This window comes from Thunnus maccoyii, chromosome 8, assembly GCF_910596095.1.
Source record: "Thunnus maccoyii chromosome 8, fThuMac1.1, whole genome shotgun sequence".
Classification (NCBI taxonomy): domain Eukaryota; kingdom Metazoa; phylum Chordata; class Actinopteri; order Scombriformes; family Scombridae; genus Thunnus; species Thunnus maccoyii.
In genome coordinates this window covers 21,090,488-21,112,209 of record NC_056540.1, presented here as the reverse complement: position 1 = coordinate 21,112,209, position 21,722 = coordinate 21,090,488, and the positions used below count along the sequence as shown (strand labels likewise).

Here is a 21,722-nt window from a genome sequence, read left to right as displayed (position 1 = left end):
TTTCTGTTGTTTGCTAGCAGGCAGAAATGACAAAGAGGCAAGCTGTCTCTATAAGGAATTTGATTTGAACATTGAAAACTTGGTGTGTCATAATGAATCTTAGCTCTGTGCCGGTAAAAGTTGAAGATTGATTGATGGGTGAATGTGATGATATTATTGGTTGAAACTGGTTGGTTCAAGCCTACGTAAGCACACATCGTATTTTGTTTTACGGGGAGAAAACATGACTGGATTTTGTTATAAGAATACAAAGAAATGGATTTGTTTTTGGCATATAATGTTAAATAGGTGCACAATATGACCAGGGATGTGATCTAAAAAGGGTTAATTTCGACTTTAAGGTGGGTCACACACTGTCACCACAAAACGTTCAGGAAATTTAACTTACAGAAAATCAAACCTTGGCATATAACTAAATGTTCGTATTTTGTTTGCCTGTAGCTTATAGCCTATACTGACTGACAGCAGCCTCTCTGTTCGGTTAGCTAACTGTTAAGAAGCGCTAACCCTAGCTAAGATTAAAGTTAAAATTAGCAAAATAGTGAAAAGATGAGGAGGGAAGCCAGTTTTCATTTCATTGTCACTGTAGACTAGACTGTTCTTTGTTTTGGCAGATGATCTCTTGGTTTGATATGTTTGCTCCCCCAGGCCACATGGAAATAAGGAGGTTTTTTTCAAAGAAGAGGAAAGTAAGTCATCACTGGTAGTAATCAATAAACTTGAGCTAACTAACAGTCCCTTGTACTGGCCAGGGGCTCTGCATTTTGACAAATAAAAGCCTGGCTGGCCCATGTATAAACTGGGTCACAAAACTGTTTGCAGTTGCCATGAATACGGTCTTGATTTCTGTCACTTGAGATAATTAGCTCTGAAAAGAGATCTCAGCTCATGTGCATAGGTTGGTTTGCGTATAATATGTTAATGATAATAAGTGGATGATGTGTGAATGAAATTAGGAATCACCCTTCCCCAGTAGATAGTTGTCAACTCTGGAGTATTCAGTGCACCGTTAGCTAGATGTTGACCAATTTTAACTATTTATTTACTGTGCACATTACATAGACAACCACAGCAAGTCACAGTAAGCCAGTCTGTGTCACCCCCTGTTTTATTATTTATTTTACACTTAGGTGCTCGTTGACTAATAATATTCTACTTTTGAGGAGCAATTTTGGGCCTACTGCCAGGGACTTTGGATACTCTAAATTTGCAGTGTCACAGCCTGGTACTTCAGAGTCAGTTGTATTTACATTCAGTATGACTAGTTATGATTATCAATGTGAAAGAATATATACTGCTCAATAAATAATTATCACTCCACCACCTCTCTTGACAAATCTTGCTTGAGAGTGAGGCAGAGGCAGGAGCAGCATGCAGGGACAGTGGAGAGAGCGCCAAGGCTGATTTGTAGTAGGTTGCTCGACACTTTTGAAGTTTTGCTCAAGAGATATCAAATTAAAATTAAATTAAGAGTCGTGCAACGTTTTCAATTTATGCCTCGGCAAAAGGTTCCAGTTGTCTTCATGTTAACCAGACGTTATCGTAAAGCTTAAATTATATCATCCTGACCGGGACTAATTAAACAAGAACATTACAAGTTATCAAAAGCTACAGACCAAAATATCAATAAGGAAGTTCAGTGAAAACTACAATCTCAATGGTGACATTAGTAAAACTAACCAATCACATTGCGTGACAGAATATGATGGTGTCTGTGACATAACAAAATTCTGCCAAGTGCACAGCATGAAAGGAAAGCGTTGAGTGACACTTTTTTCTGCAGAAAATACATCATTTCTGTCGAGCGACACTTATCAAAAGTGTCATAAATCAGCCTTGAGGTGAGTGATGCAGACTATCTTCTCAGAAGTTAATGGAAATCAGTGGGGATATTGAACAGGAAACATTTCAGTCAAGGTGCACCATGTTATCAATATAGACAGGAGAGCATCATTAATTTGAAAATCTGATAACTCAGTGTCATACCATTCCTAGATGAACCATCCTAGGTTATGTCCACTTTCAAACTGTAAATCCACAATGGACCCTCAAATCATTTTCATTTAATATAAAGGCATAGACCACACTCTTACATTTACATGCTAATTGACTAATATTCTACTTTTTGAGGAGCATTTTTTGGCCTGCTGCTTGGGACTTTGGGTGCTCTAAATTTGCAGTGTCACAGCCTGGTACTTTAGAGTCAGTTGTATTTACATTCAGTATGACTTGTTATGATTATCAGTGTGAAAGGATATATAGTGCTCAATAAATAATTATCGCTCCACCACCTCTCTTGACATCTAGGCACTTGAGAGTGAGTCAGAGGCAGTGGCAGCACGCAGGGACAGTGGAGAGAGTTGCACTGCTGAGGTGAGTGATGAAAGGGATTTGACAGTTTAGAATAATTTGTGATGCAGACCATCTTCTCAGGATTTTATGGAAATCAATATTGATATTGAATAGGAAACATTTCAGTCAGGGTGCACCATATGACTGATATAGTCAGGAGAGCATCATTAATTTGAAAATTTGATAACTCAATGTCATACCATTTCCTAGGTGAACCATCCTATGCTATGCTCACTCTCAAACTGTAAATCCACAATGCACGCTCAAATACATTGTCATTCATTTTAAAGGCAGCGTCAAATTTGGTGCAATTTGGACATGCGACATGTTTAATATGAATAAACAAGCGATCAACAAGCTGCTCAGCTCTGCAGCAGTGGGGCGGGGCTTCAGGGCTCTGCGACTGCATGTCATGAGCACAGCTGAGCCACTCATCTCCGTGTCTGAGTGCAGAGTATACAGCGAAAACATTTTGGACACGCAACATGTTTATTATTAATAAACTTTGAATAAACACGCAAACAGCGAGGTGCTCAGCTCTGTGTCTGAGTGTGGAGTATGCTGTCCAGGAGTAAGCAAAGAGTGGGGTGTTGAAGTAGTGATCGTTCTCCCCTGCTGGAGTGGAGCATTTCTCTTAATCTGGAAATGAATTTGGATTAGTGTGAGTGAATATTCATACTCAGGATCAAATTTGATGATTTGGAAATTGCATAGGGCCTAACTGGAAATGGCTAAAAACTACTGAAAATATGAAGTGTGAGTATTCATTAAACCTTTTAGTCCCTGCATGAGTTGCTTTTCACCAAAAAATATTTATATTTCTGATTTTTATGTAGAGAAAAAAAATCACATGGCATGCTCTAAAAAGAGAAAAGTAGACAGCGAAAACAGAGCTTTTAATCGAGAATGGACTACTCTAGGCTACTTCCCACAGGCAGTTCAAAACCAGTATGTCTCATACAGTATATGCACAAATCTTTTGAGCAAATAGACCCACTCAAATGATGTGAACTGAAGCCACAGAAAATAAATGATCAAAGAGCCAAATATGATCGATCCACAAGCTCTCTATTTTACTTTTAAATGCAGCCCTCATTATACTTGAAATGAAAAAAGATTCACTATTACAGTACTTAACTTCTGTGTATAATAGCATGTTAGTTTCTTTCATGTTGTTGGTATATATACTCATTCACACCTCACATGTGTTGAAGCAGCGGCTGGAGGCCAAGCAATCAACCCGTTCCAAACAGGCACATTTTTAACGGGCACCGCACTAGTACTTCAAAGTGTTAGATGCTGTTGATGTACAGTTGACCAAGGGCTTTGACCAGAATAGCTTTGATACTCTTAACAAGTTGGAAAGTGTGCAAGTCTCTGGGTGGAAGATGTTGTCAGTCTTTACCTAGAACTTAATTGTAATTCACTGGAGGTGCAGCTGGCAATATTTAAAATTCAATATCCATCCAGCACCATCACTGACACAGTAAACTCTCTCAAAGCTATGCTGCCAGAAGTCTGTGCTCTTGTTACACAAGTAGAGTCTTTTTTTAGACTTCTTCTTGTAGTGCCATGCTCCTCAGCCGAAGCAGAACGAAGTTTTACTGCTCTAAGAAGACATGGCCCCTCTCCTTCATGAGTCAACGTCATTTGAATAATGTGGAGGTCTGCCACATCCATCAAGACAAACTTGATTGAGTTGACATAGGAGAGATTTGTCAGCTCTTTATCTCTGTAAATGATAATAGAAGGCATGTTTTGGGGGCCTTCATTTAGTCTAAGGACTAGTAAAGGAAGGACTTGTTTTGTCTAGTTTCTTTTAGTCTCAAACCAAAGATATCAAAAATGTGAACAATGTAGCTGTAGGTAGCAATGGGGAATATGGTGAGAGAGAAATTTGAGAACAGGGGAAAAAAGAACTCAGACATGCACATAAAGGACATAAGTAAAACAAATGCCAGAGAGAGAGAGATCCCACTGCTCTCTCCATGTTGTTTAGAGCAACCTTTTGTATAAACATTTTTCATGTTCTTCAATTTCACTTTCTGAAGAAGAAATTTTTTTAATATTTTCCTTGACATATCATCAACTGGAACAGGAATAGAAATGACTGTTTGCTAAACATGTCGCTACATGTGTATATCTTTACATTCTCCCATGACAGATATACATTTTTCAATGATAATTTAATTTTTTGCATAATGGATCCTTGATTTCAGACAAAAGAAGATAAAAGCCTCTGAAATGACAACTGTTGCTGGAAGATTTTATCAGCTGAAGCAACTAGTTAATGTTAGCAGTTGGTAGAAAACGTAGTCTCTGGCTGATTTTTTAAATGTATCCAGCTGACTCATTTTCTAAAGGGGTCTTAAATATGCACTTGATAGCTTCATATCATGCTGAAAGCCTGAGGCTTAACATACATGTTTCAGGCAAAAAGTCAGCATCTTCTCTTGTAATTGATCCATGTACAAGACATGGAAATACTAGAGAGCTATTCAGTCATAATATTAAAAGAGGGATAGATGTAAGATCAGGCTCTTTTTTCTCTCTAACACAACCATGTTTGTCTTGTATTTAACTAATGAAGCACAGGTTAAATTTAAGCTTTACTGTTCATATTCTCAAACAGTATGTTTCCCTTTTAACGCCACAGGAGAAAAGGCTTTTAGGAGGAGGACTGACTGATGCAAATGTAATGCTAAATGAGTTTCACTGTGGTTGCTGGACTGTAAACTTCCCAAAATTCAAAACACAGCAGGTAACATTACCTTACACTCTGATTTAGTAGCATCCAGGACAGGCTTCCACACAGTTGGCAAATTGTAATAGTTAGTTTGATGTAAATACATACATCTCACAATCAGTCACACCGTGCAGTGCTGAAAGTGATGGCTGGTGTTAGATACATCATCTCTACAGCCGATGTGCTTTTGTGAACTGTATTTTTAAAAACATCACCAGCTTACCTGTTTTAATGAGCCTTTGGGTGTTGGAAAAAAAGAACAAGCAGCAGTCAGGGTTCAGAGACGACTTCCTAAAGTGTCTTTTAATTGAACAACCTTTTCCTATCAGTTCCCAGAGTGGCTGCCAGGGGAAAAGGTCTACCAAACAGGGTTTGTGAGTTGATTCTGTGCTCCACTGGTGTAGATGATGACACTGGATACATTATGAGGCTTTGAGGGAGATCCAGATGTGAAATCTTAATCAAAAACGTAGACAGTTCCTCAGAAGATCAGTAAAACTCAATGAGGTGGAGGCCTGATGTGATTTACAAGATTCTGATTCAATAATCCATCTAATTTTCTATTGCATAAGGCAATAAAAGCAAGCTTTTATTCACCAGCAATGTCTTTTTATTCATCAATAAAGAGCTCGAGTGGGATATGGAAATGAAGTGAGCCTTATTCATTGATAGAAACTGAGTGGGGCGTGGATGAGAGGGCGACAGGTGCAGGGTTCTAGTGCCATTGTGCCAGATCCTCTTCACATGCCTAATAGAACTAATCACAAATAGTGCCCAGAGCAGTGATGCTTGTACAGTTTGAATCATTTATGCAGCAGAACACAATCAAGTTTTTAGTAGGACCGCTTCAGACACACACGCCAGGCGATTTGTTAGAAGTGTGCATGTGGGTGTTTGATGCTGGAGTCAGTTTTTGTTGGGTATTTCTGTTCCACTGCTCAGTTAGACTTGGTTTGTATTTGGGACATTGATGAAAGGGGATGGGGACAAAACGTGTCTTTTCCTATCTGAAGGCATTGTCTGTGTCATTGGGCTTTCAAAGTGTTTTATCAGCAGAGTGCAAAATGGTTGTGTGAAATTTGCTGTGCAGGCTTTACTGAATTGGCAGTGGAGGAAGTCTATTCTTCTCGAGATGTCTGGCTCAGGGGCGTGGAATTTCTACCATTCGTACTTTGCTTGCTATGTATTTCTTATTTAAATGAAAGAAGTCTATTGATGTGGATCTCATTGGGCCTTCAGTCAAAGAAGGGTTATTTCAGGCTTCATGTCTATCTTGCCTATCACTGATATCACATTACATTGAAGTGTGACATTAATATGCTAAACTGCTACCAGGCCCTATTTATAAGTGAGATATTTTATCTTGGCAAATATAGTTATATTATCACATTGATGAACTTATGTGGTACATTGAAATACAGTAAATACAGTGTAGTTATTGTCTAAAGGAATGGTTTTGGGAGAAATGCTTATTTGATTGATACCACTTTCATGTTTGTCCCCTTAATTATGAAGCTACAACTAGAAAAGGGTTAGCTCGGCTTAGCATAAAGATTGGAAACCAAAGTCCAGCACAGAATCCCCGTAAAATAACAACTTGATGTTTTTACACTTTGGTTTTTGTATAGATTAAATTAACAAAATATTAAGTTTTAGAGGTGCAAGAGGCAAGCCACTTCCACTTGTTTCTACTGTTTATGCTAAACTATGCTAACCCTCTCCTGCTTGTAGCTTCATATTTAACAAATATGAAAATGGTCTCAATCTTCTTAACTAACTCTTGGCAAGGAAGTGAATAAGCGCATCTCTCAAAACTTCTTCTTCTTTAAAGGTTCACAATTTTCCAAGTCTGTCCTAAAACAACAGTCAGGTGCCCAAATGAACATTGATGTATTTTTCTTGCTGTAATCATCCCTTCTGTTCATACTGACCATTAGAAGATCCCTTCATAATGCACTTTCAGTGTAAGTGAATGGGGACAAAATCCACAAACCTCCTTCTGCACAAACATTGTTAAGTGGGGCGGAGCAGGTGAACCAAAGTGTAGACATTTAGAGGTGAGGAGATGGGGCCATGGTTGGTAAGATATTTATTGCAAGGAGGGGGGAAATGGGATGCAGGCCTGGGGAAGCTTGGACTGGTAGCTAGGAAATTGGGGCTTGGGCTGGTAGCTGGGAACCTGGGGCTAAGGCTAGGGCTGGCAGTTGGGTACCAAGAGCTTAAGCTGGCTGAGGCCAGGGGAGCAGGTCCAGAGCGGAATCCGTGGAAGCTGAGTAGCACAGGGGTCCAGGGCAGGGAAGCAGGTCTGATGAGATGAGGGACAGGAGACAAGGACTGGAGACAGAGCAGGCGGGGGACTGCAGGGAATAGGAGAAAATCTGATAACAGGATACAGGTAACAACCATAAACCCTCAGGATTAATGCAGGAAAAAATGGCTTGAAGTGTAGACTGACTGATGCAGAGGCAACAATCTGGCAGTGTGGATCTGGCAGGTCTTGATTATGTAATGGGTTGCAGCTGGTGGGGCTCTGCTCTAACTCCAGCATACCTGTCTCCACCCACACAATCACACACAGGAGAAGAGGGAGGGAGCCACTGGGGAAGTGGCAATAGGTAGGGAGACACAGGACTCAGGCAGGAATCATGATGAACATGTAATTAGAAGTTTTTTGAGGCAATGTGAAGCTTCAAAAGTCTTTCAAAGTTACTTTTTAATGGCTTTTGTTTTTTTACTAGAAAGACTAACCGTGGAAGATATTCACTTTATTTGACTGACTCAGACGGCTGAAGCTTCATATTATCTTCAGATAAACTTCTGAATACATTTTTACTCAAAATGTCAACTGTAGATTTTGTCCCCTATCACTTGTAAGTGCACTTAGAGAGGATCCTTTAACAGACAATATGAACAGGAGGAATGATCACAGCAAGCAAAACCTCTTTCAGTGTTCGTATGGGCACCTGAATGATGTTTTTAGACAAACTTGAAAAACTGTGAACCTATCCTTTAAGGATGTAGGCAACAGGAGAGACTAATGCTGTCACCTGCCAAAGCATCAGGCTATTGTTTACTATGATTTGATTGTCTTTTAAATCCAACATCAGTCATCACATTCATTCATACAGTTTTGAATGCAAAGTTGGTTCATGTCTTGTTACATAAGAGTAAAAGAAGGAGATGTAAAGATTGACATGGACAGGTAGTAATTTTCCAGTGGTTGAGCTTGTTCCTTACTGACAGCTGAAGTGTTCCCCTGCAGAGGGAATGATGACTTAAGCATTTAAGTAAAATGCTGAACAATCTGACTCACCACAGGTACGAACTTGGATAAACTGTAGGAAAAAATTGTTTTTATAAAAGAGATTTTGGCCTAACAGTGTTCCTCCATTTGAACACTACATTTTTAACAGAAAATAAAAAGACACCAATGTGGTTTTGTTGTAGAGCACTAAGGCTGATAACACTGGCCAATGCTCTAAGCTCCCTTATTTATGTTCTTTCTTTATTGCTACCAATCAATCTCTGCACAGACATTTTCTGTCTGAAAATCAATGCCCTGATTGCATTTGTTTTCCTTTCTTTAACCTTGGATAATTTCATTGCTGAAAATAAAACCCCATTTGCCTCCTAAATATCACTCATCTTAAAATGTCATTTTGTTTTGTGCGGAGGTGCTGTAGGCTGCAGGAGGAACTGAGGGAGCCATGTTTCTGTCAACATAACTCAGCTACATTTAGCCTTCCCACTGAACTCTGGCATTTCAAGGACCCCAGCGCAAAAGAGGAAGCATTGGTGAACATATGACAGGTGTAGGGGGAAGATAACCTCGGACTCTGTGGCAAGAACAGTCCCCAAGAAGTCTCGTAGCATTGGTGCTTTAGTGGCAGCTAGCACAGTTAGCATGAGGACAAGGTTAGCTGGCAACTGTCCTTAGCCAGACTCCTGACAGGTTCAGGTAGGAGGTGGTGGGTGGGGGTGCAGCGTGTTTCAAATTCAACATGACAGCCATGATTGGATTTAAATGTTAGAACGTGAACATAAGAGAAGGACAATAAATCCTACATATGAATAAATCTGTATGAATTTTGAAATGTCTGTTATTGCATGTGCACATGTGGGTGTCTTAATATGAAATGTGTGCTTTCATATAGAATGAGCAGCATAGGTTGAGAGATGTAAAGGATTATTTTATTTGTAGTGTCTCCTCTTGATCATATACATTTTTTCAAATTCAACACAAGGCATCAGAAGAATCTGTGTGTATTTCTGTTTACTTTGAAAAATGTATTTGAGGTTTAACATCCCATTACTCCAAAATGACGGGGAAGGAGGAACACTGGCTGTATGTGTGTGTGATGGTGGAGTTGTTTACTGAAGTCTGATCAAATCAGGTCGTGAAGGGGCCTCCCACTGGTCTGAACAAATTCATTTGAATCCTGGTAAAATGATAAAAACTTAAAAAGATGGAAGAAAGTCTTCGTCTGTGCTTGTTTTGAGGCTGTTGCTGGCTCCACAGTTTCATTCGCAATTAGATCACACTGTTTTGCATTGCTCTCTCTCTGCCCTTGTCTAGTGAGGAGGAGGCAGTCTCTGGCCTGCATTAATCTAACACATACTGTAACAACACTCTTCCTCGATCTTGTTCTGTCATTATATTATACGCTGTGGAGGAGGTGGATGACTGATATTCAACAACTAATTCCTGGAATCCGGACAAACACTTCACACTTGCTTGTTTTCTCTCTCTTGGGTTGAGGGGGCTGTCTCTGTCCTGCATAAATCAAGCTCAGTGTCTTATTATGCTGTGACCATGAGAATAAATTAAGATGTCTTGTTATTATATAGAAAATATAAACAATAGAAACTGTGAGGTAGCTGTGCTCTATTTGCAATGAAAACTAATATTAACAATAAGTGGTTTACTGACATATTTCTCCCGCATATGTGGGTGATGCAGCTATTAGCTACTGTGGAGTGGTGCTAAAACCAAGTGTGAAGAAATGAGAACAGATTGTTTGGCAGTGGCACTTGCTTGAATCCTACTTTACACTTTTTCATTGGTTAAATTTCGCTGTTTGCAACTGATGAGTTAGGTTGTAACACTTAGCAGTTGTGTCCACATCACATATCACTTCATATTTTTCACGTGTTGGAGCCCATAACCCACTCATCAGCACCAGTTTAAAGCATTAATTGCCCATTTGAATGCACCTTATAAGGCAACCCTAATGCCAGACAAGAACATTGATATTGGATGATAAAGCCTTGATTATGTTCAATGACGTTTTTCTTTCTTTGTACAATATAATTATATGACAGCTTTAGTATGGTTGAGATTAGTGAAAGATTGTGGTTATGGCTAACAAACTAAGGCTAAGGTATCATTAAAGGGGATGTATTGTGCACATTTCCAAGTCTATATTTTTATTCTGGGGCTCTACTGGTATATGTTTGCATGATTGCCCCTCGGCACACTTCCACTGGCTCAGGAGGTGATGTCAACAAACAATAACAGTTGGATTTCACTTCTTTTTCACATTCTTTACTTGAAATATAAACTTCTCAAATACATCCATACATGTTCAAGCCCAAATCCAAAATATGAGAGTGGACAATGTGAACAACCTTGGCAGCAACTGTAGCAACAAAGGCTACCAGCAGATGGCCGTTTGTCGGCATGTGTGTCAATCAATTGTCATCATGAGGAGGAAATAGAGGTAACATTGCAAATGAAGCATCCAGAGCAGGCTGAAGTCCTGGCTTTTAACTTGCAGGGAGCATTTTTACATATGGTCACCTCAAGTTTTTAAACTTTGAACATGTTTAACATCCAACATAATAACTATAAAAATAACAGAAAATCACAAAAAGCATGATATTTCCCCGTTAAGATTAGGCAACTAATACAATTTGTTAGGGTTTAAGCCGGGCTCAGACTACAGGAGTTTTAAAATACTAACTGATTTTGAAATCGGGTTGCACACGTTAAGTAGAAATTTCACATATGTTCATCTCTCTAATCTCAAACATGCACACACTACAAGATTTGAAAATAATGGTGCATCACACACTCTACAGGATATTATTTAGATTATTGTGCCAGAGGAAACAATACACCACCTCACACGATCTCATAGGAAAGCAGATGTAAACAAAACAAACAGACACGCAATCATTTCCCATTCAGACGGTTTCATTACAGCTAACCTACATTCAGCACGTCAGCTGAATGCAGGTTAGATATTCAGTGATATAAGCGTCTATTACAAACACCACATACCTTTCAATTGTGCTGTTCTTTTTTTACTTTCATGTGTGTTCTCTGTGACTAGCAACCTGTGCAGGTATATATGTCATTTTTATGGTGGTTTTTGAGCTGCAGGCTGTCCGTGCAGCACAGTTTGGTGTCTTCCACCGTACGGCACACAACTCTGTAACCACTTTTGTCTACTTAAAGGCTCAGTTTTTCAGTTTGGCAGCTTATAAAGACTTAGTTCTGGGTTCTTTACACTGTCTGTAATGCATTCCACCACACAGCAGCTTTTAGGCATTTTTCTGTTGTTTGCTAGCAGACAGAAATGACAAGGAGGCACCTTCATGCAATAAAAACTCAATGGAGAGTGATCAATTGTTTTCCTCTCCGTGGTGAGTGACTTAATTGCGCTCTGTCTCCATTGTGGTCCCGCTCGGAAAGTAATGACGTAATCATCCAAATTTTAAATTCTGAAATTATCAGGGTGACCCAGATGAATCTGCGAGCAGTTCTGGAGGTTTCAGATTGGATCTGTAAACCCCTCACATTACCAGATATCCAGCAGACGTGCAGCAATATTAGCATTCATTTAGGGACGTGTTTCAGGGCCACCTGTCAAATTAAAGTACAATATTCATTCTCTCTAGCTTGTTAGCTGCTAAATACTCCACTTTCTATGCCAGCATTGGGATTATCAAATCTTTTTTTGCTAAAATAGCTGCCTGCTGTGACTTTAATGCTTCTTAGTGAGACCTGTATCGAGGGAAGTGCACTAGTGTTTCTACCTCACCTGTGGGGAAGATCACCACCAAAACCCTGTTTATAATCAACAGCTAAGTTGGTTCACAGAATACTTTGTTTTGTTTTGTTTTGTATTTTTGCAGGGGACAACTTAATCCTCTTAAGTACTGGAGTAGATGTGTCCCCTGTGTTCTCTCTGCTTCCTACGCCCTTGGACATGGGAAGTAAATACCTGTGTCATAGCTGTGCCTCACACTTCTTACTGCAATGCTTTGGTTTGTTGTTCCAGAGGATCACATGGATCACCTACAGAGAGGATCACCTATGTATGATTTTTAGGGATTTGCACTGCAGTCTTCCCTAATATATGAGCAAAGTCTGTCCTATACCACAAGATTTTTTTTTCCGTTGTTCACCTCTCCCTGATTTAGAAAAATAAAATAGAATTCAGCATTAACCCCATCCACTCATGTCGATATGGCCTCAAGATAGTGTAGCATGTTGTAACCCATCAACCAGAGCGACAACAATCTACCAGAGTCAACAGAAAGCCCATTATAGCAGCATGGTGGGTGATTATAAGACCAGATAGGGGTCTTAGAGAAAGGAGTCCTCCTCCGGTTTCTGACTGTGATCATCAGGGCACGGCATGATGCTGACCTGCAGGGTAATAGACCTGGGTGACCCCTCAAGGAGGATTGTAAGATGACCTCACACAAAGCCATTGACCTCTCCTAAAAATGAAAGCCTTCCCATTGATTAAACACTGCATGCTTCCATGGGAGCTTCATAAAAAATGCAATTACATCTAATGGCTTTTACGGTATAGAAATAAATAATGCTGACGTGGGAGGCATGCCTGTGTCAAGGTTTATGTAGTACATTGTTAGAACTCACCTTAAAGCCCTTTTTTGCACAATAAAGGTGCATGTTAAAGAAGTCCATGTATGCAGAACACAGACAGATCAAGTGGAAGACCTTAACAATGGTCTTACCAATGGTTAATGGAGAGATGTGGGTGGGGAGAGCTGATACTGGAACAGTGCCCGAGGGCAGCATCTTCCTGAAGCTTACAAGGAGAGGGAGATGTAGATAGAAGAGCAGAGAGATTCTCACCCAGAGGTTCACAAAGTCGTGCAGAAGAAAATACATCCCTAAGCGAGAATCCTTAAGTGAGAGTTGAAAAAAAGGTGACAGTTGGGGTCCACCCAATGCATGCAACCTGCCCGGCAACTGTAATATACCTCAGTTGCTCAGTTAAATTGTTATTCAGTCACTGTGTATCAGGGGCACTATTAATGTGTTTGAAAACAGATTTAATGGACATTTTTATTAGACACAGAGTCAAAGACGGAATATCACCAGGTGCAATAACACAAGGTGTCATCATAATTATTCATAAGAAGTTGTAAAGTTTTGTGGTTGTGCCTCTCAAGTGGGGAAAAAAAAGCTATTTAAGATGGGCAATCAGCAGCAGGAAGCTTCCATATGGCTACTGTGCCCCTTCAGCTACATCTTGGTACCCAGACAGGGTTCATTACCAGAGAAGATGGCCTGCAAGTAATCTCAACACTTAACCCTCGGGAGAGCCCCAGTTGCCAGACACTCAGGGGCAAAAACTTCACGTCTGACTGGGTACATGGGCAGCATATAATGTCCCTCCATTTGGAAACTGAAATCGTTCAAAGTTCAGGCAAAGTACTGCAGTGGAGCCTGTGCGCGGTCAACATATTCCCAGAGGCATGTGGGATTGAGGCAACAACTGAAGCAGTAACTGCGCATGTGAAATATTGCTTGTTGTGCAGCGCAACTGGAATCCAAGGTGCCACATACACAATCACAAAGTGAGTCAATGGTTAGCAGCAGTGCCAGATTTGTGGTTTCAGTTACTTGCTAAAAGGAACTTTTCCCAAAAATTGATGTATAATCACACTGCCTTTTAAAATTGAGCACCAAGTCTAAAATACAGATTATTTGTTTCAGACATGAAATAGGTTATGATTGCATCGCTCCACCACCAACTGATTATGTGACAATAGCACTAATCAGACACAGCAATTTACTTGTTTGTCATATGAATAAATTACACCAAGAGTGAGATTGTGGTTGTGGTTAAGTGAAAAACTAAAATAAAAACTTCTTACCATAGAAAACCTGTCATCAAAGCACAACAGCATCACAGCTCACAGGAGCACAGGTGGGTGCACATTCTTACCAAGGACATGCACAAGGCCGGCTAAAGTTGCCCAAACCCATTTGTCCTCTTTGGCTGAGCTGCCTCTCTGGAGGAAAAAAAAAGTTTACAGTGAGTACACATGCATATTTTTTTCAATGTAGTGTTAATTTTGGGTGCTTACAGTAGGCTACAATGCCTTCCAAAAGGATGAGACTACAACGGAGAGAGAGCTGGGCTTCACCAGGAATCACTGAGTCAAACCCCTGTCAGCATCACATTCATGAAAATTCAACTGGCTATACTAAAGTGTTCAGTTGTCTTCGTACATTTTTTGCAGTGAGAGATGAAAGTCGATGATTAGGTTGGACATTCAGAATTGAAATGATTAGAATTGTTGAACTGGCAAAGTATATATAAAGTACTTACTTTTTTAAATAGTAGTTCTACCATGCCCAAGCAATTTTTAATGGAAAATGTTATGGAAAATGGTATTCTTAATTCTGATACTAATAATTCAATTGAAGATGAGGCGCAACCGCAAGGCTCCAGACCAGAGAGTGAGGGAGACCGTGCTGAGCATCGAGAGACACATCAGACAGATACATATGATGGTGGTAATGGCTGAGTGTGAATTACTATAAAAGGACCATGGCAGTAAGAGTGGGATAAAAAGAGGGATGGATGCTGTGGACAATGGTATTTTTAAAGGCACATTATGGAACTTATGCAGAATTACACTAAAATGTTTCTTTTGGAGACAGCTCCATTGTCCGAGCGTAACAGCAATAATACTTTCATTACTTGAAGACTTATTAACAATAATGTCTCAAAAAAGACCTCTAAAACATTCTCTGTAATTATATTTGATTTAGATGATGTGTTGAACCCAGAAGATAATGCCCAGAACAGTACAGACTTGGAGAGAAAAAATAGAAAGGACACAGATAGAAACAGAGAGGGAGGACATGGAGACAGGAAGGGTAGATATGGAGATTGAGAGGGAGGAGATGGAGAGCGAGGCAACAACATCAGAGTCCACAAGTCCTACAGAATTTTATTTTTTGCTACCAAATCCAAAAGATCCAGCCCATGTTCAGACCAATATCAAGTACAATGAGGCTGTCATCAAATTCTCAAATTCAGTTGGGCCTGGTCGTCCTCTTGTCCATTTCCCAAAAAGACAAGATGGGCGGTCTTTTAAGGGCCACTGGTATGATGAAAACCCGTGGTATTCTCCTCAGAATGATGTCATGTATTGCTTCAACTCCTGGCTTTTTAAGAATGATGAAAAGTATAAGCGCAGGTCTATATGGAAGTCTGTGGGGTTAAACATATGGATTCAGGCCAAAGTAAGACGGAGCACTGCAGCAAAGAATCACACATACTAGGTATGATCAGCTGGAATGAATTTAAAAGAAAGGCATTGGACGTGGCTTTTGCAGTGGCTGATTCTCAAATGCAAGCAGCTGAAGAAAGGGAGAGGCAGAAGAACAGTAAGTTCAAACAGAGGAAATTTACTGTATCTGGTAGATTTGTTAGGCCAATATGACAGTGTCCTTAAGCTTCATCTTGATGTAATCAAGGAAAAGCAAGCATCAAAGCAAAGACCCCAGGTGTCTCTCCTTTTTAACAGAACACAAAATGACTGTCTGAGAGCACTCAGTGTTTATGTGAAATGAGTCATCCAGAAAGAAGTGATGGAAGCATCACTATTCTCCATTTTGCTTGATGAGACCACTGATGTGTTGCATATTGAGCAGGCATCGTTCGTTGTGTGTTATGTGCATGACATGACCATAAAGGAGCGCTTCATCGAGCTCTGTGATGTCCAGTCAACAACTGGAAAAGCACTTGAAAATGATGAAGCTACTGCAGGAAAATCAGCTGAAAGTAGAAGACATCCGTGAGCAGGGATACGACGGGGCAGCCGACATGAGCGGGCCTTATCAAGGGCTACAGTCCAGGATTGAAAGACAGAATGAAAAGGCACTGTATGTGCATTGTTTAAACTTGGTTTTAGCGGAGAGTGCAAAGTCAAGCATACACTTTGTGGATGTTTTCTCAGTGGTTGAAAAGCTTTACACCTTCATTGCCAACTCTCCAAAATGCCATGCAACATTCATTGAGACACAGAAAGTCATCAGTCCAGGTCAGCACGTCCTTGAGCTACAGAAGCTCTCAGACACCTGGTAGAGCTACAGGGAAAATGCCTTTAAAACAATCAGAAAGGTCCTCCCTGCTGCCATGCAATACCTGAAGGATCTGAGGAAGTTTGAGCCACCTGACCTGGCTGCAAGAGAGGCAAAAATGCTGTTACAGTGAATATTGAATTCCTCCTCTGTTTGGAAATTGCAATACCAGTGTTCCTGGAAACATCAATTGCTTCCAATGCTCTCAAGCAGGAAGACCTGGACTTGGCAGCTGCGTACACTGTTTTTGATGGTGTCCTGAGGCAAGTAGAGAAGTTGAGTACCGATGACCAGTTCACAGAGATTTTCCACAAAGCCACAATAACAGTAGAGGCAGTGGACATTGACATGCCAGAAGAGATTCCAGGCCAAGGAAGATGAAAAGTCCTCGGAAAATTCAAGTACAGCTTGATGTCAGCAACTGAGGATCACCAGATCCAGACGCTGGAGGAGCAGTACTACAGGGGAAGGCTGTACTTCAAGTTTTTTCACAAATTGAGGCAGGAGCTCAAAAGGCGGTTCCGAGGTTAAGGGCACACCAGTGATATCATTATGTCACTGCACAGCCTCACCTACCTGGCACAGTGGAAGGACATTGGCCAGGGTCTCAACACTGTGCATTCACTGTGTGAGCTCTATGGTATCGAGGGGGAGCAGACCCAACTCCAAACAGAGCTGAGAGTCTTCCATGCATCATACCAATGTCCCAGGAGGACTGCGAAGGAGATGCTTGATGTGTTTAAAGAATTTGATGATCACACTGTATTCCCCACACTGTTCAAGTTCATCAAAACATATGCCACTCTGCCTGTCTCAACAGCAACTCTTTTTCAAAGCTGGAACAAGTAAAAGCAAGGCTAAGAAATCTATTTGGTCAACAGCGGCTGTCAGATCTCCTCCTACTGGCCATAGAAAAAGAGATACCTATTCACAGTAATGAGGTCCTGGAGATTTTCATTGATATGTGAAATAACGCTTTGAACTCTGGTGACCCAATTTTTTTTTAGGATGTTGCATTTCTAGATCTGAACAGCACCGCTGCTGTTTGGTACACCGCAGCATTTTTGATGTCCGTGATGTTTACTCATTAGTGCTCATTAGTACTATTAGCTATAGTGCTTTGCGTTGTGTTTTGAATGAAACAGGAACATGGTGTTTATTAGCTGAATCAGCTCTGTTATCATTTGTAAGCTTTTACATTGTGTTACTTTACACACAGTGAACTTGATGTGTGTTTTGTTCAAACAGCAATATGTTCCTGAAGAATAACTTGGCTGCTATCACCTACAAATGTAGTTATTCTCGCCAAATTCTGAGTTATGCTTTTGTTCATATAGAAGAACCAAATGTTTCTTAGTGCTGATTTCAGTTGTGAAAACTTGAGGAGGATGCAGTAATTTGAAAGATGAAATGGTCCATGGTTGTGTGGGTTAGGGGGAGGTTTTTGTATGGCCACGAATGGGGTTTGCAGGCTGGAATACTTGGAGATGATAGGAAAGCACACACAAAAACTCCTCATAATTTGTCATTCACAAGTCATATGAATAAGCCTTGTTGTTATAGCCTTGCTATTGTTGGAACTGATGTTCAGATACCCCCAAACAGATGCCTTAAGTTCTCCAAATTTTATGAATGTCTGTAAAGTGTCTTTGTGACAAACGCTTTTCTTAAAGTGCTATCGAAATAAAATGGAATTGGATTGAAAAGAATGATAGCATTTCACCTGGCACTGTCTTTATATCACCGTCTCTGGAAGTTTCACAGACAGAAATGTTTATTGTAATTCAGACATTTAGTGGCATTCATTCACGGAAATATGAGATATGAGTACAATCAAATACTTGGTTTTGGATAATACAGTGAAGTATATTCAATTTCCGATGACTCAAATCTACTTTTAAATATTTACTTTATATGATGTATACAATATCAACTCATAATCATCTGAGTTCAAAGAGTTTATGTTTGAAATTTGAATATTATGGTTTTCACTTTTTTGGTTTCAAAAATGTTTCCTCAAAGTTTGAATGCTTTACAGAGCTTCTGCTGTCAATAACAAGTTATTAAATGAAGGACCATTGTGCCATGTTGAAACGGTGTGATCACCATGCAGGTACACGTCTTTTACAAACAAATTGATAGATAGCAGCGTTAAGCTCAAGATGCAAAATCATATTGCTGCTTAAAGTAGTTACAAGAAACTATATCTACAATAATGTCTTAACTTATACTAACAGTGTGCAGTTTTTTTCACCATTAGAGAGGTACTGCACACTGAAACGTGTTTTTTGACTCTACTGTGTACTTTGGCTGTATTAAATTATATGACTGTACTGTGAAGAAACACATCAATGCTGGTAGTAATATTGACATTGACACCAAATTTATAAAAATTGGCATTTCATGGGTTAAAAATGGCTCGACATGTCATCTGCTGTTAAAAATCAGCCCTGAAAAGGCGAGGCCAATGCTGAAGTAGAATCAACCATTCTTTATGTCATGAAATTTTCATAAATGGTTCAATGATAATGCCTACCTCCCCCAGCCCCGTGCTCATTTTCAAATATATGCTGATCAAGAGAGACAGTTATAGCTTCAGGAGCTAACGTCAGCTACAGTGGTGCTGGCCTGCTGGAGGGGGTCTCTTCTTCTGCAACTGTCCACTGGAAGAAAAGCTGCTGGCAGCCACAAAAACAACAGAAATCCTCCTCGCATCTCGCAGCTCTTCAACTCTCTGGCTGTCTGTTCCTGCAGGTATCAGCTGGTAAAATCCTGTTTTAAAATGTTAAATCGCAGTGAACTCCGCCAAAATTGTCTGTCTTGTCTGTCAGCTGAACCTGTTCGCTGAGCATCTCTGCCAAAACTAAACCTGTACGCTGGTCAGCTGATAGGTCCGCTGCTGGAGCAGAGCTGCGGTTGGACAGGTTCAGTAACAGCTCCGGTTACACTGCAACTGAATGTTTTAAAACAAGATTTTACCGGCTGATAACTGCAGGAACAGACAGCCGGAGGGTTAGAGAGCTACGGGATGAAATGCGAAATGACTTCTGGCACATTTAAATGTCGTTGCACTGTTTGTCTTCCTCTCATTATTATTATATGTCACTGAGCAACTTCTGCTCTCCTTCCTCACACAGCCACGCTCCTAGGCTCAGTCCTACGGGTGCAGTTACACTTTAATTTTTAAAATTTAAAACAATTTACAAATTTAAAGTTGATTTGTGGTTAGTTAAATGGCCATATTTTACACCATTTGTGTACATGCTGATGAGTGACACCTAAAATTGAGGTGGGTTTGCCCTATTTTCTTATTACCAGTTTCCAGTCATGACTTCTGACATAATCCTTTCAGACTGCAGAAACTATCTGTCTCATTGCACAGAACATGCTTTTGCATTTTAAGATGCTAAATTCACATCAAAACTATTACCAGACTCACAGTATGCTCCAGTCACTGGCTCACAGCCGGAATGAACTTTCTGCTAGCGATCCTGTAGCTTAATGTGTAAAGCACAACACTGACACTGCAAGGGTTATGATTCTGATTCACAATACAGCCATCCGTGCAAAAGTGTGTGCACCATACTGCTCTTATTCATCAGTCTCTGTGCCTCAAGGGCAAGACCCTGCTGCACCTACTGCCTCAGCAGCACCAGGAAACTCTGAGTCTCTCTTGTCTTTATCTTTGGCTGAATCTTTACCATGCTTGAGTATGAATAATGGAGTGACAACAATGTGAAAGCAAGGTGGCAGCAAGGACACAGAAATGGAGACGACAGGGTCAGAGAAGGTCAGTCTGTACGTCTCGCCACCTCTGCTGGGCACCAAGCTGTTACACTGAGGTGGGTAGATATTTATTCAGTCCCACACCAACACTCAGACTCTTGTTGACAAGAAAGGTGAAGGAAGCATGAGCTCTTCAAGGAAATTCTGTAGTCATGCTTTGTCGTTGATAAGGTGCTACCTCATGTCTGTTTTTGCAACTTAACATACAGTATGTTTTGGATAAAATGTTTTACAGATGTGATTGTGCAGATGGATTCTGATGTTTTTATTTATGAAGTCTGATTACTCTGCATTTCTGCTGCCAAGCAAGATTGACAACTTGGCAACTGCAAAAATTGATTGAAACTGAAGCGAGAAAGGTGATTTTCACACTTCAGTGCCATGCTGTGGCAGTTCTTGGCAGGGGCTGGGGGGGTTGTGGCCCCTTGCAGTTGGGGGTGCTCTCTACAAAATAGCTGTCACTGTCATAACAACCCTAGGTCAAAACCTAGTATATGGCTGGACTGCATATGAAATGCAAGAGGGCTTTTAATTTGAAACAAGGGCTTTTAATTTGAAACTGATACAGGAAGTGGCGGTATTCAGCCGACCAGTGGTTTAACTGCATCACTCAGTCAGTCAGGGACAGACATTTGTGTTTATAGTTCTGGTCCCGTTGGTGTGGTCCAGCCAAAAAGATTTAATAATTTTTTTCACCATTTTTCATTTTTCCTTAAACGAGGGAAACGGTGGTCCTCTGGGTTGTAACTGCTGGTAAATGTTAGCCAGTCTATGTGGTCAAATACAATATTACACACTTACCAGAGTCAACCAGAGAGAAGAAAGTTGAAGTGTGTCATACCCTGGCCTCACAACTAACAGTATTTAAATGAACATTTGCAGATAAGAGTGTATAAGTCATGTATTTGATACATGCATTGATACATTTTGATGTGAATATAAACTTTTAGATCTGTGAAAGTTTTTAGTGTTCAATCGTTGTAGTATTCAGTACAGATCTGTACCTGTATCGGAGTGTCAGCTTAGCTTATACTTATTTATTTAACCTGACTGACTCGGCTTTTGAACCCCTCCACTGCTAAAAGGAGTGCTAAAAGACATACTAGTGGACTATGTAGACCTCTGTGTACTTTTGGCTATATAATGTACAATGCTCTTTATCAACTTATTTGTTGTATTTGTTTTATTGAGATTTTTGTGCCTATGCTCGGCTGTGTTTCCTTTTTAATAGCCTATACTGGGGATGAATACAGTCATTGAATTGAATTAATTTAAACTGGAAAAATGCTTTAGAACATCAATGTCGTTTGCAAGCAACTGGCTACAAGACAAACCTGCAGTACTGGCTCTATTAAGGTTGGCTCAGCAGAACAGAAACCACAACACTAAGTGACAATAATGTTATCTTAGCAACACCAAATTATAGTGGAATAACCTCACAATAGCATTTAAGGTTGACTCAGCAGCTCAGTTTTA

The 21,722-nt window shown here is 40.2% G+C and overlaps 1 long non-coding RNA gene across 1 annotated transcript in view; it reads left to right on the top strand.

Moving 5' to 3' along the window:
* Positions 1-601: 601 nt before the first annotated feature.
* The window catches only part of LOC121902229, a 28,771-nt gene continuing 7,650 nt past the window's right edge, over positions 602-21,722 (top strand). Inside the window, exons 1-2 of the long non-coding RNA XR_006097500.1 lie at positions 602-689; positions 2,308-2,373. This is a non-coding gene — a long non-coding RNA (uncharacterized LOC121902229). The remainder of the gene's footprint in view (positions 690-2,307; positions 2,374-21,722) is intronic.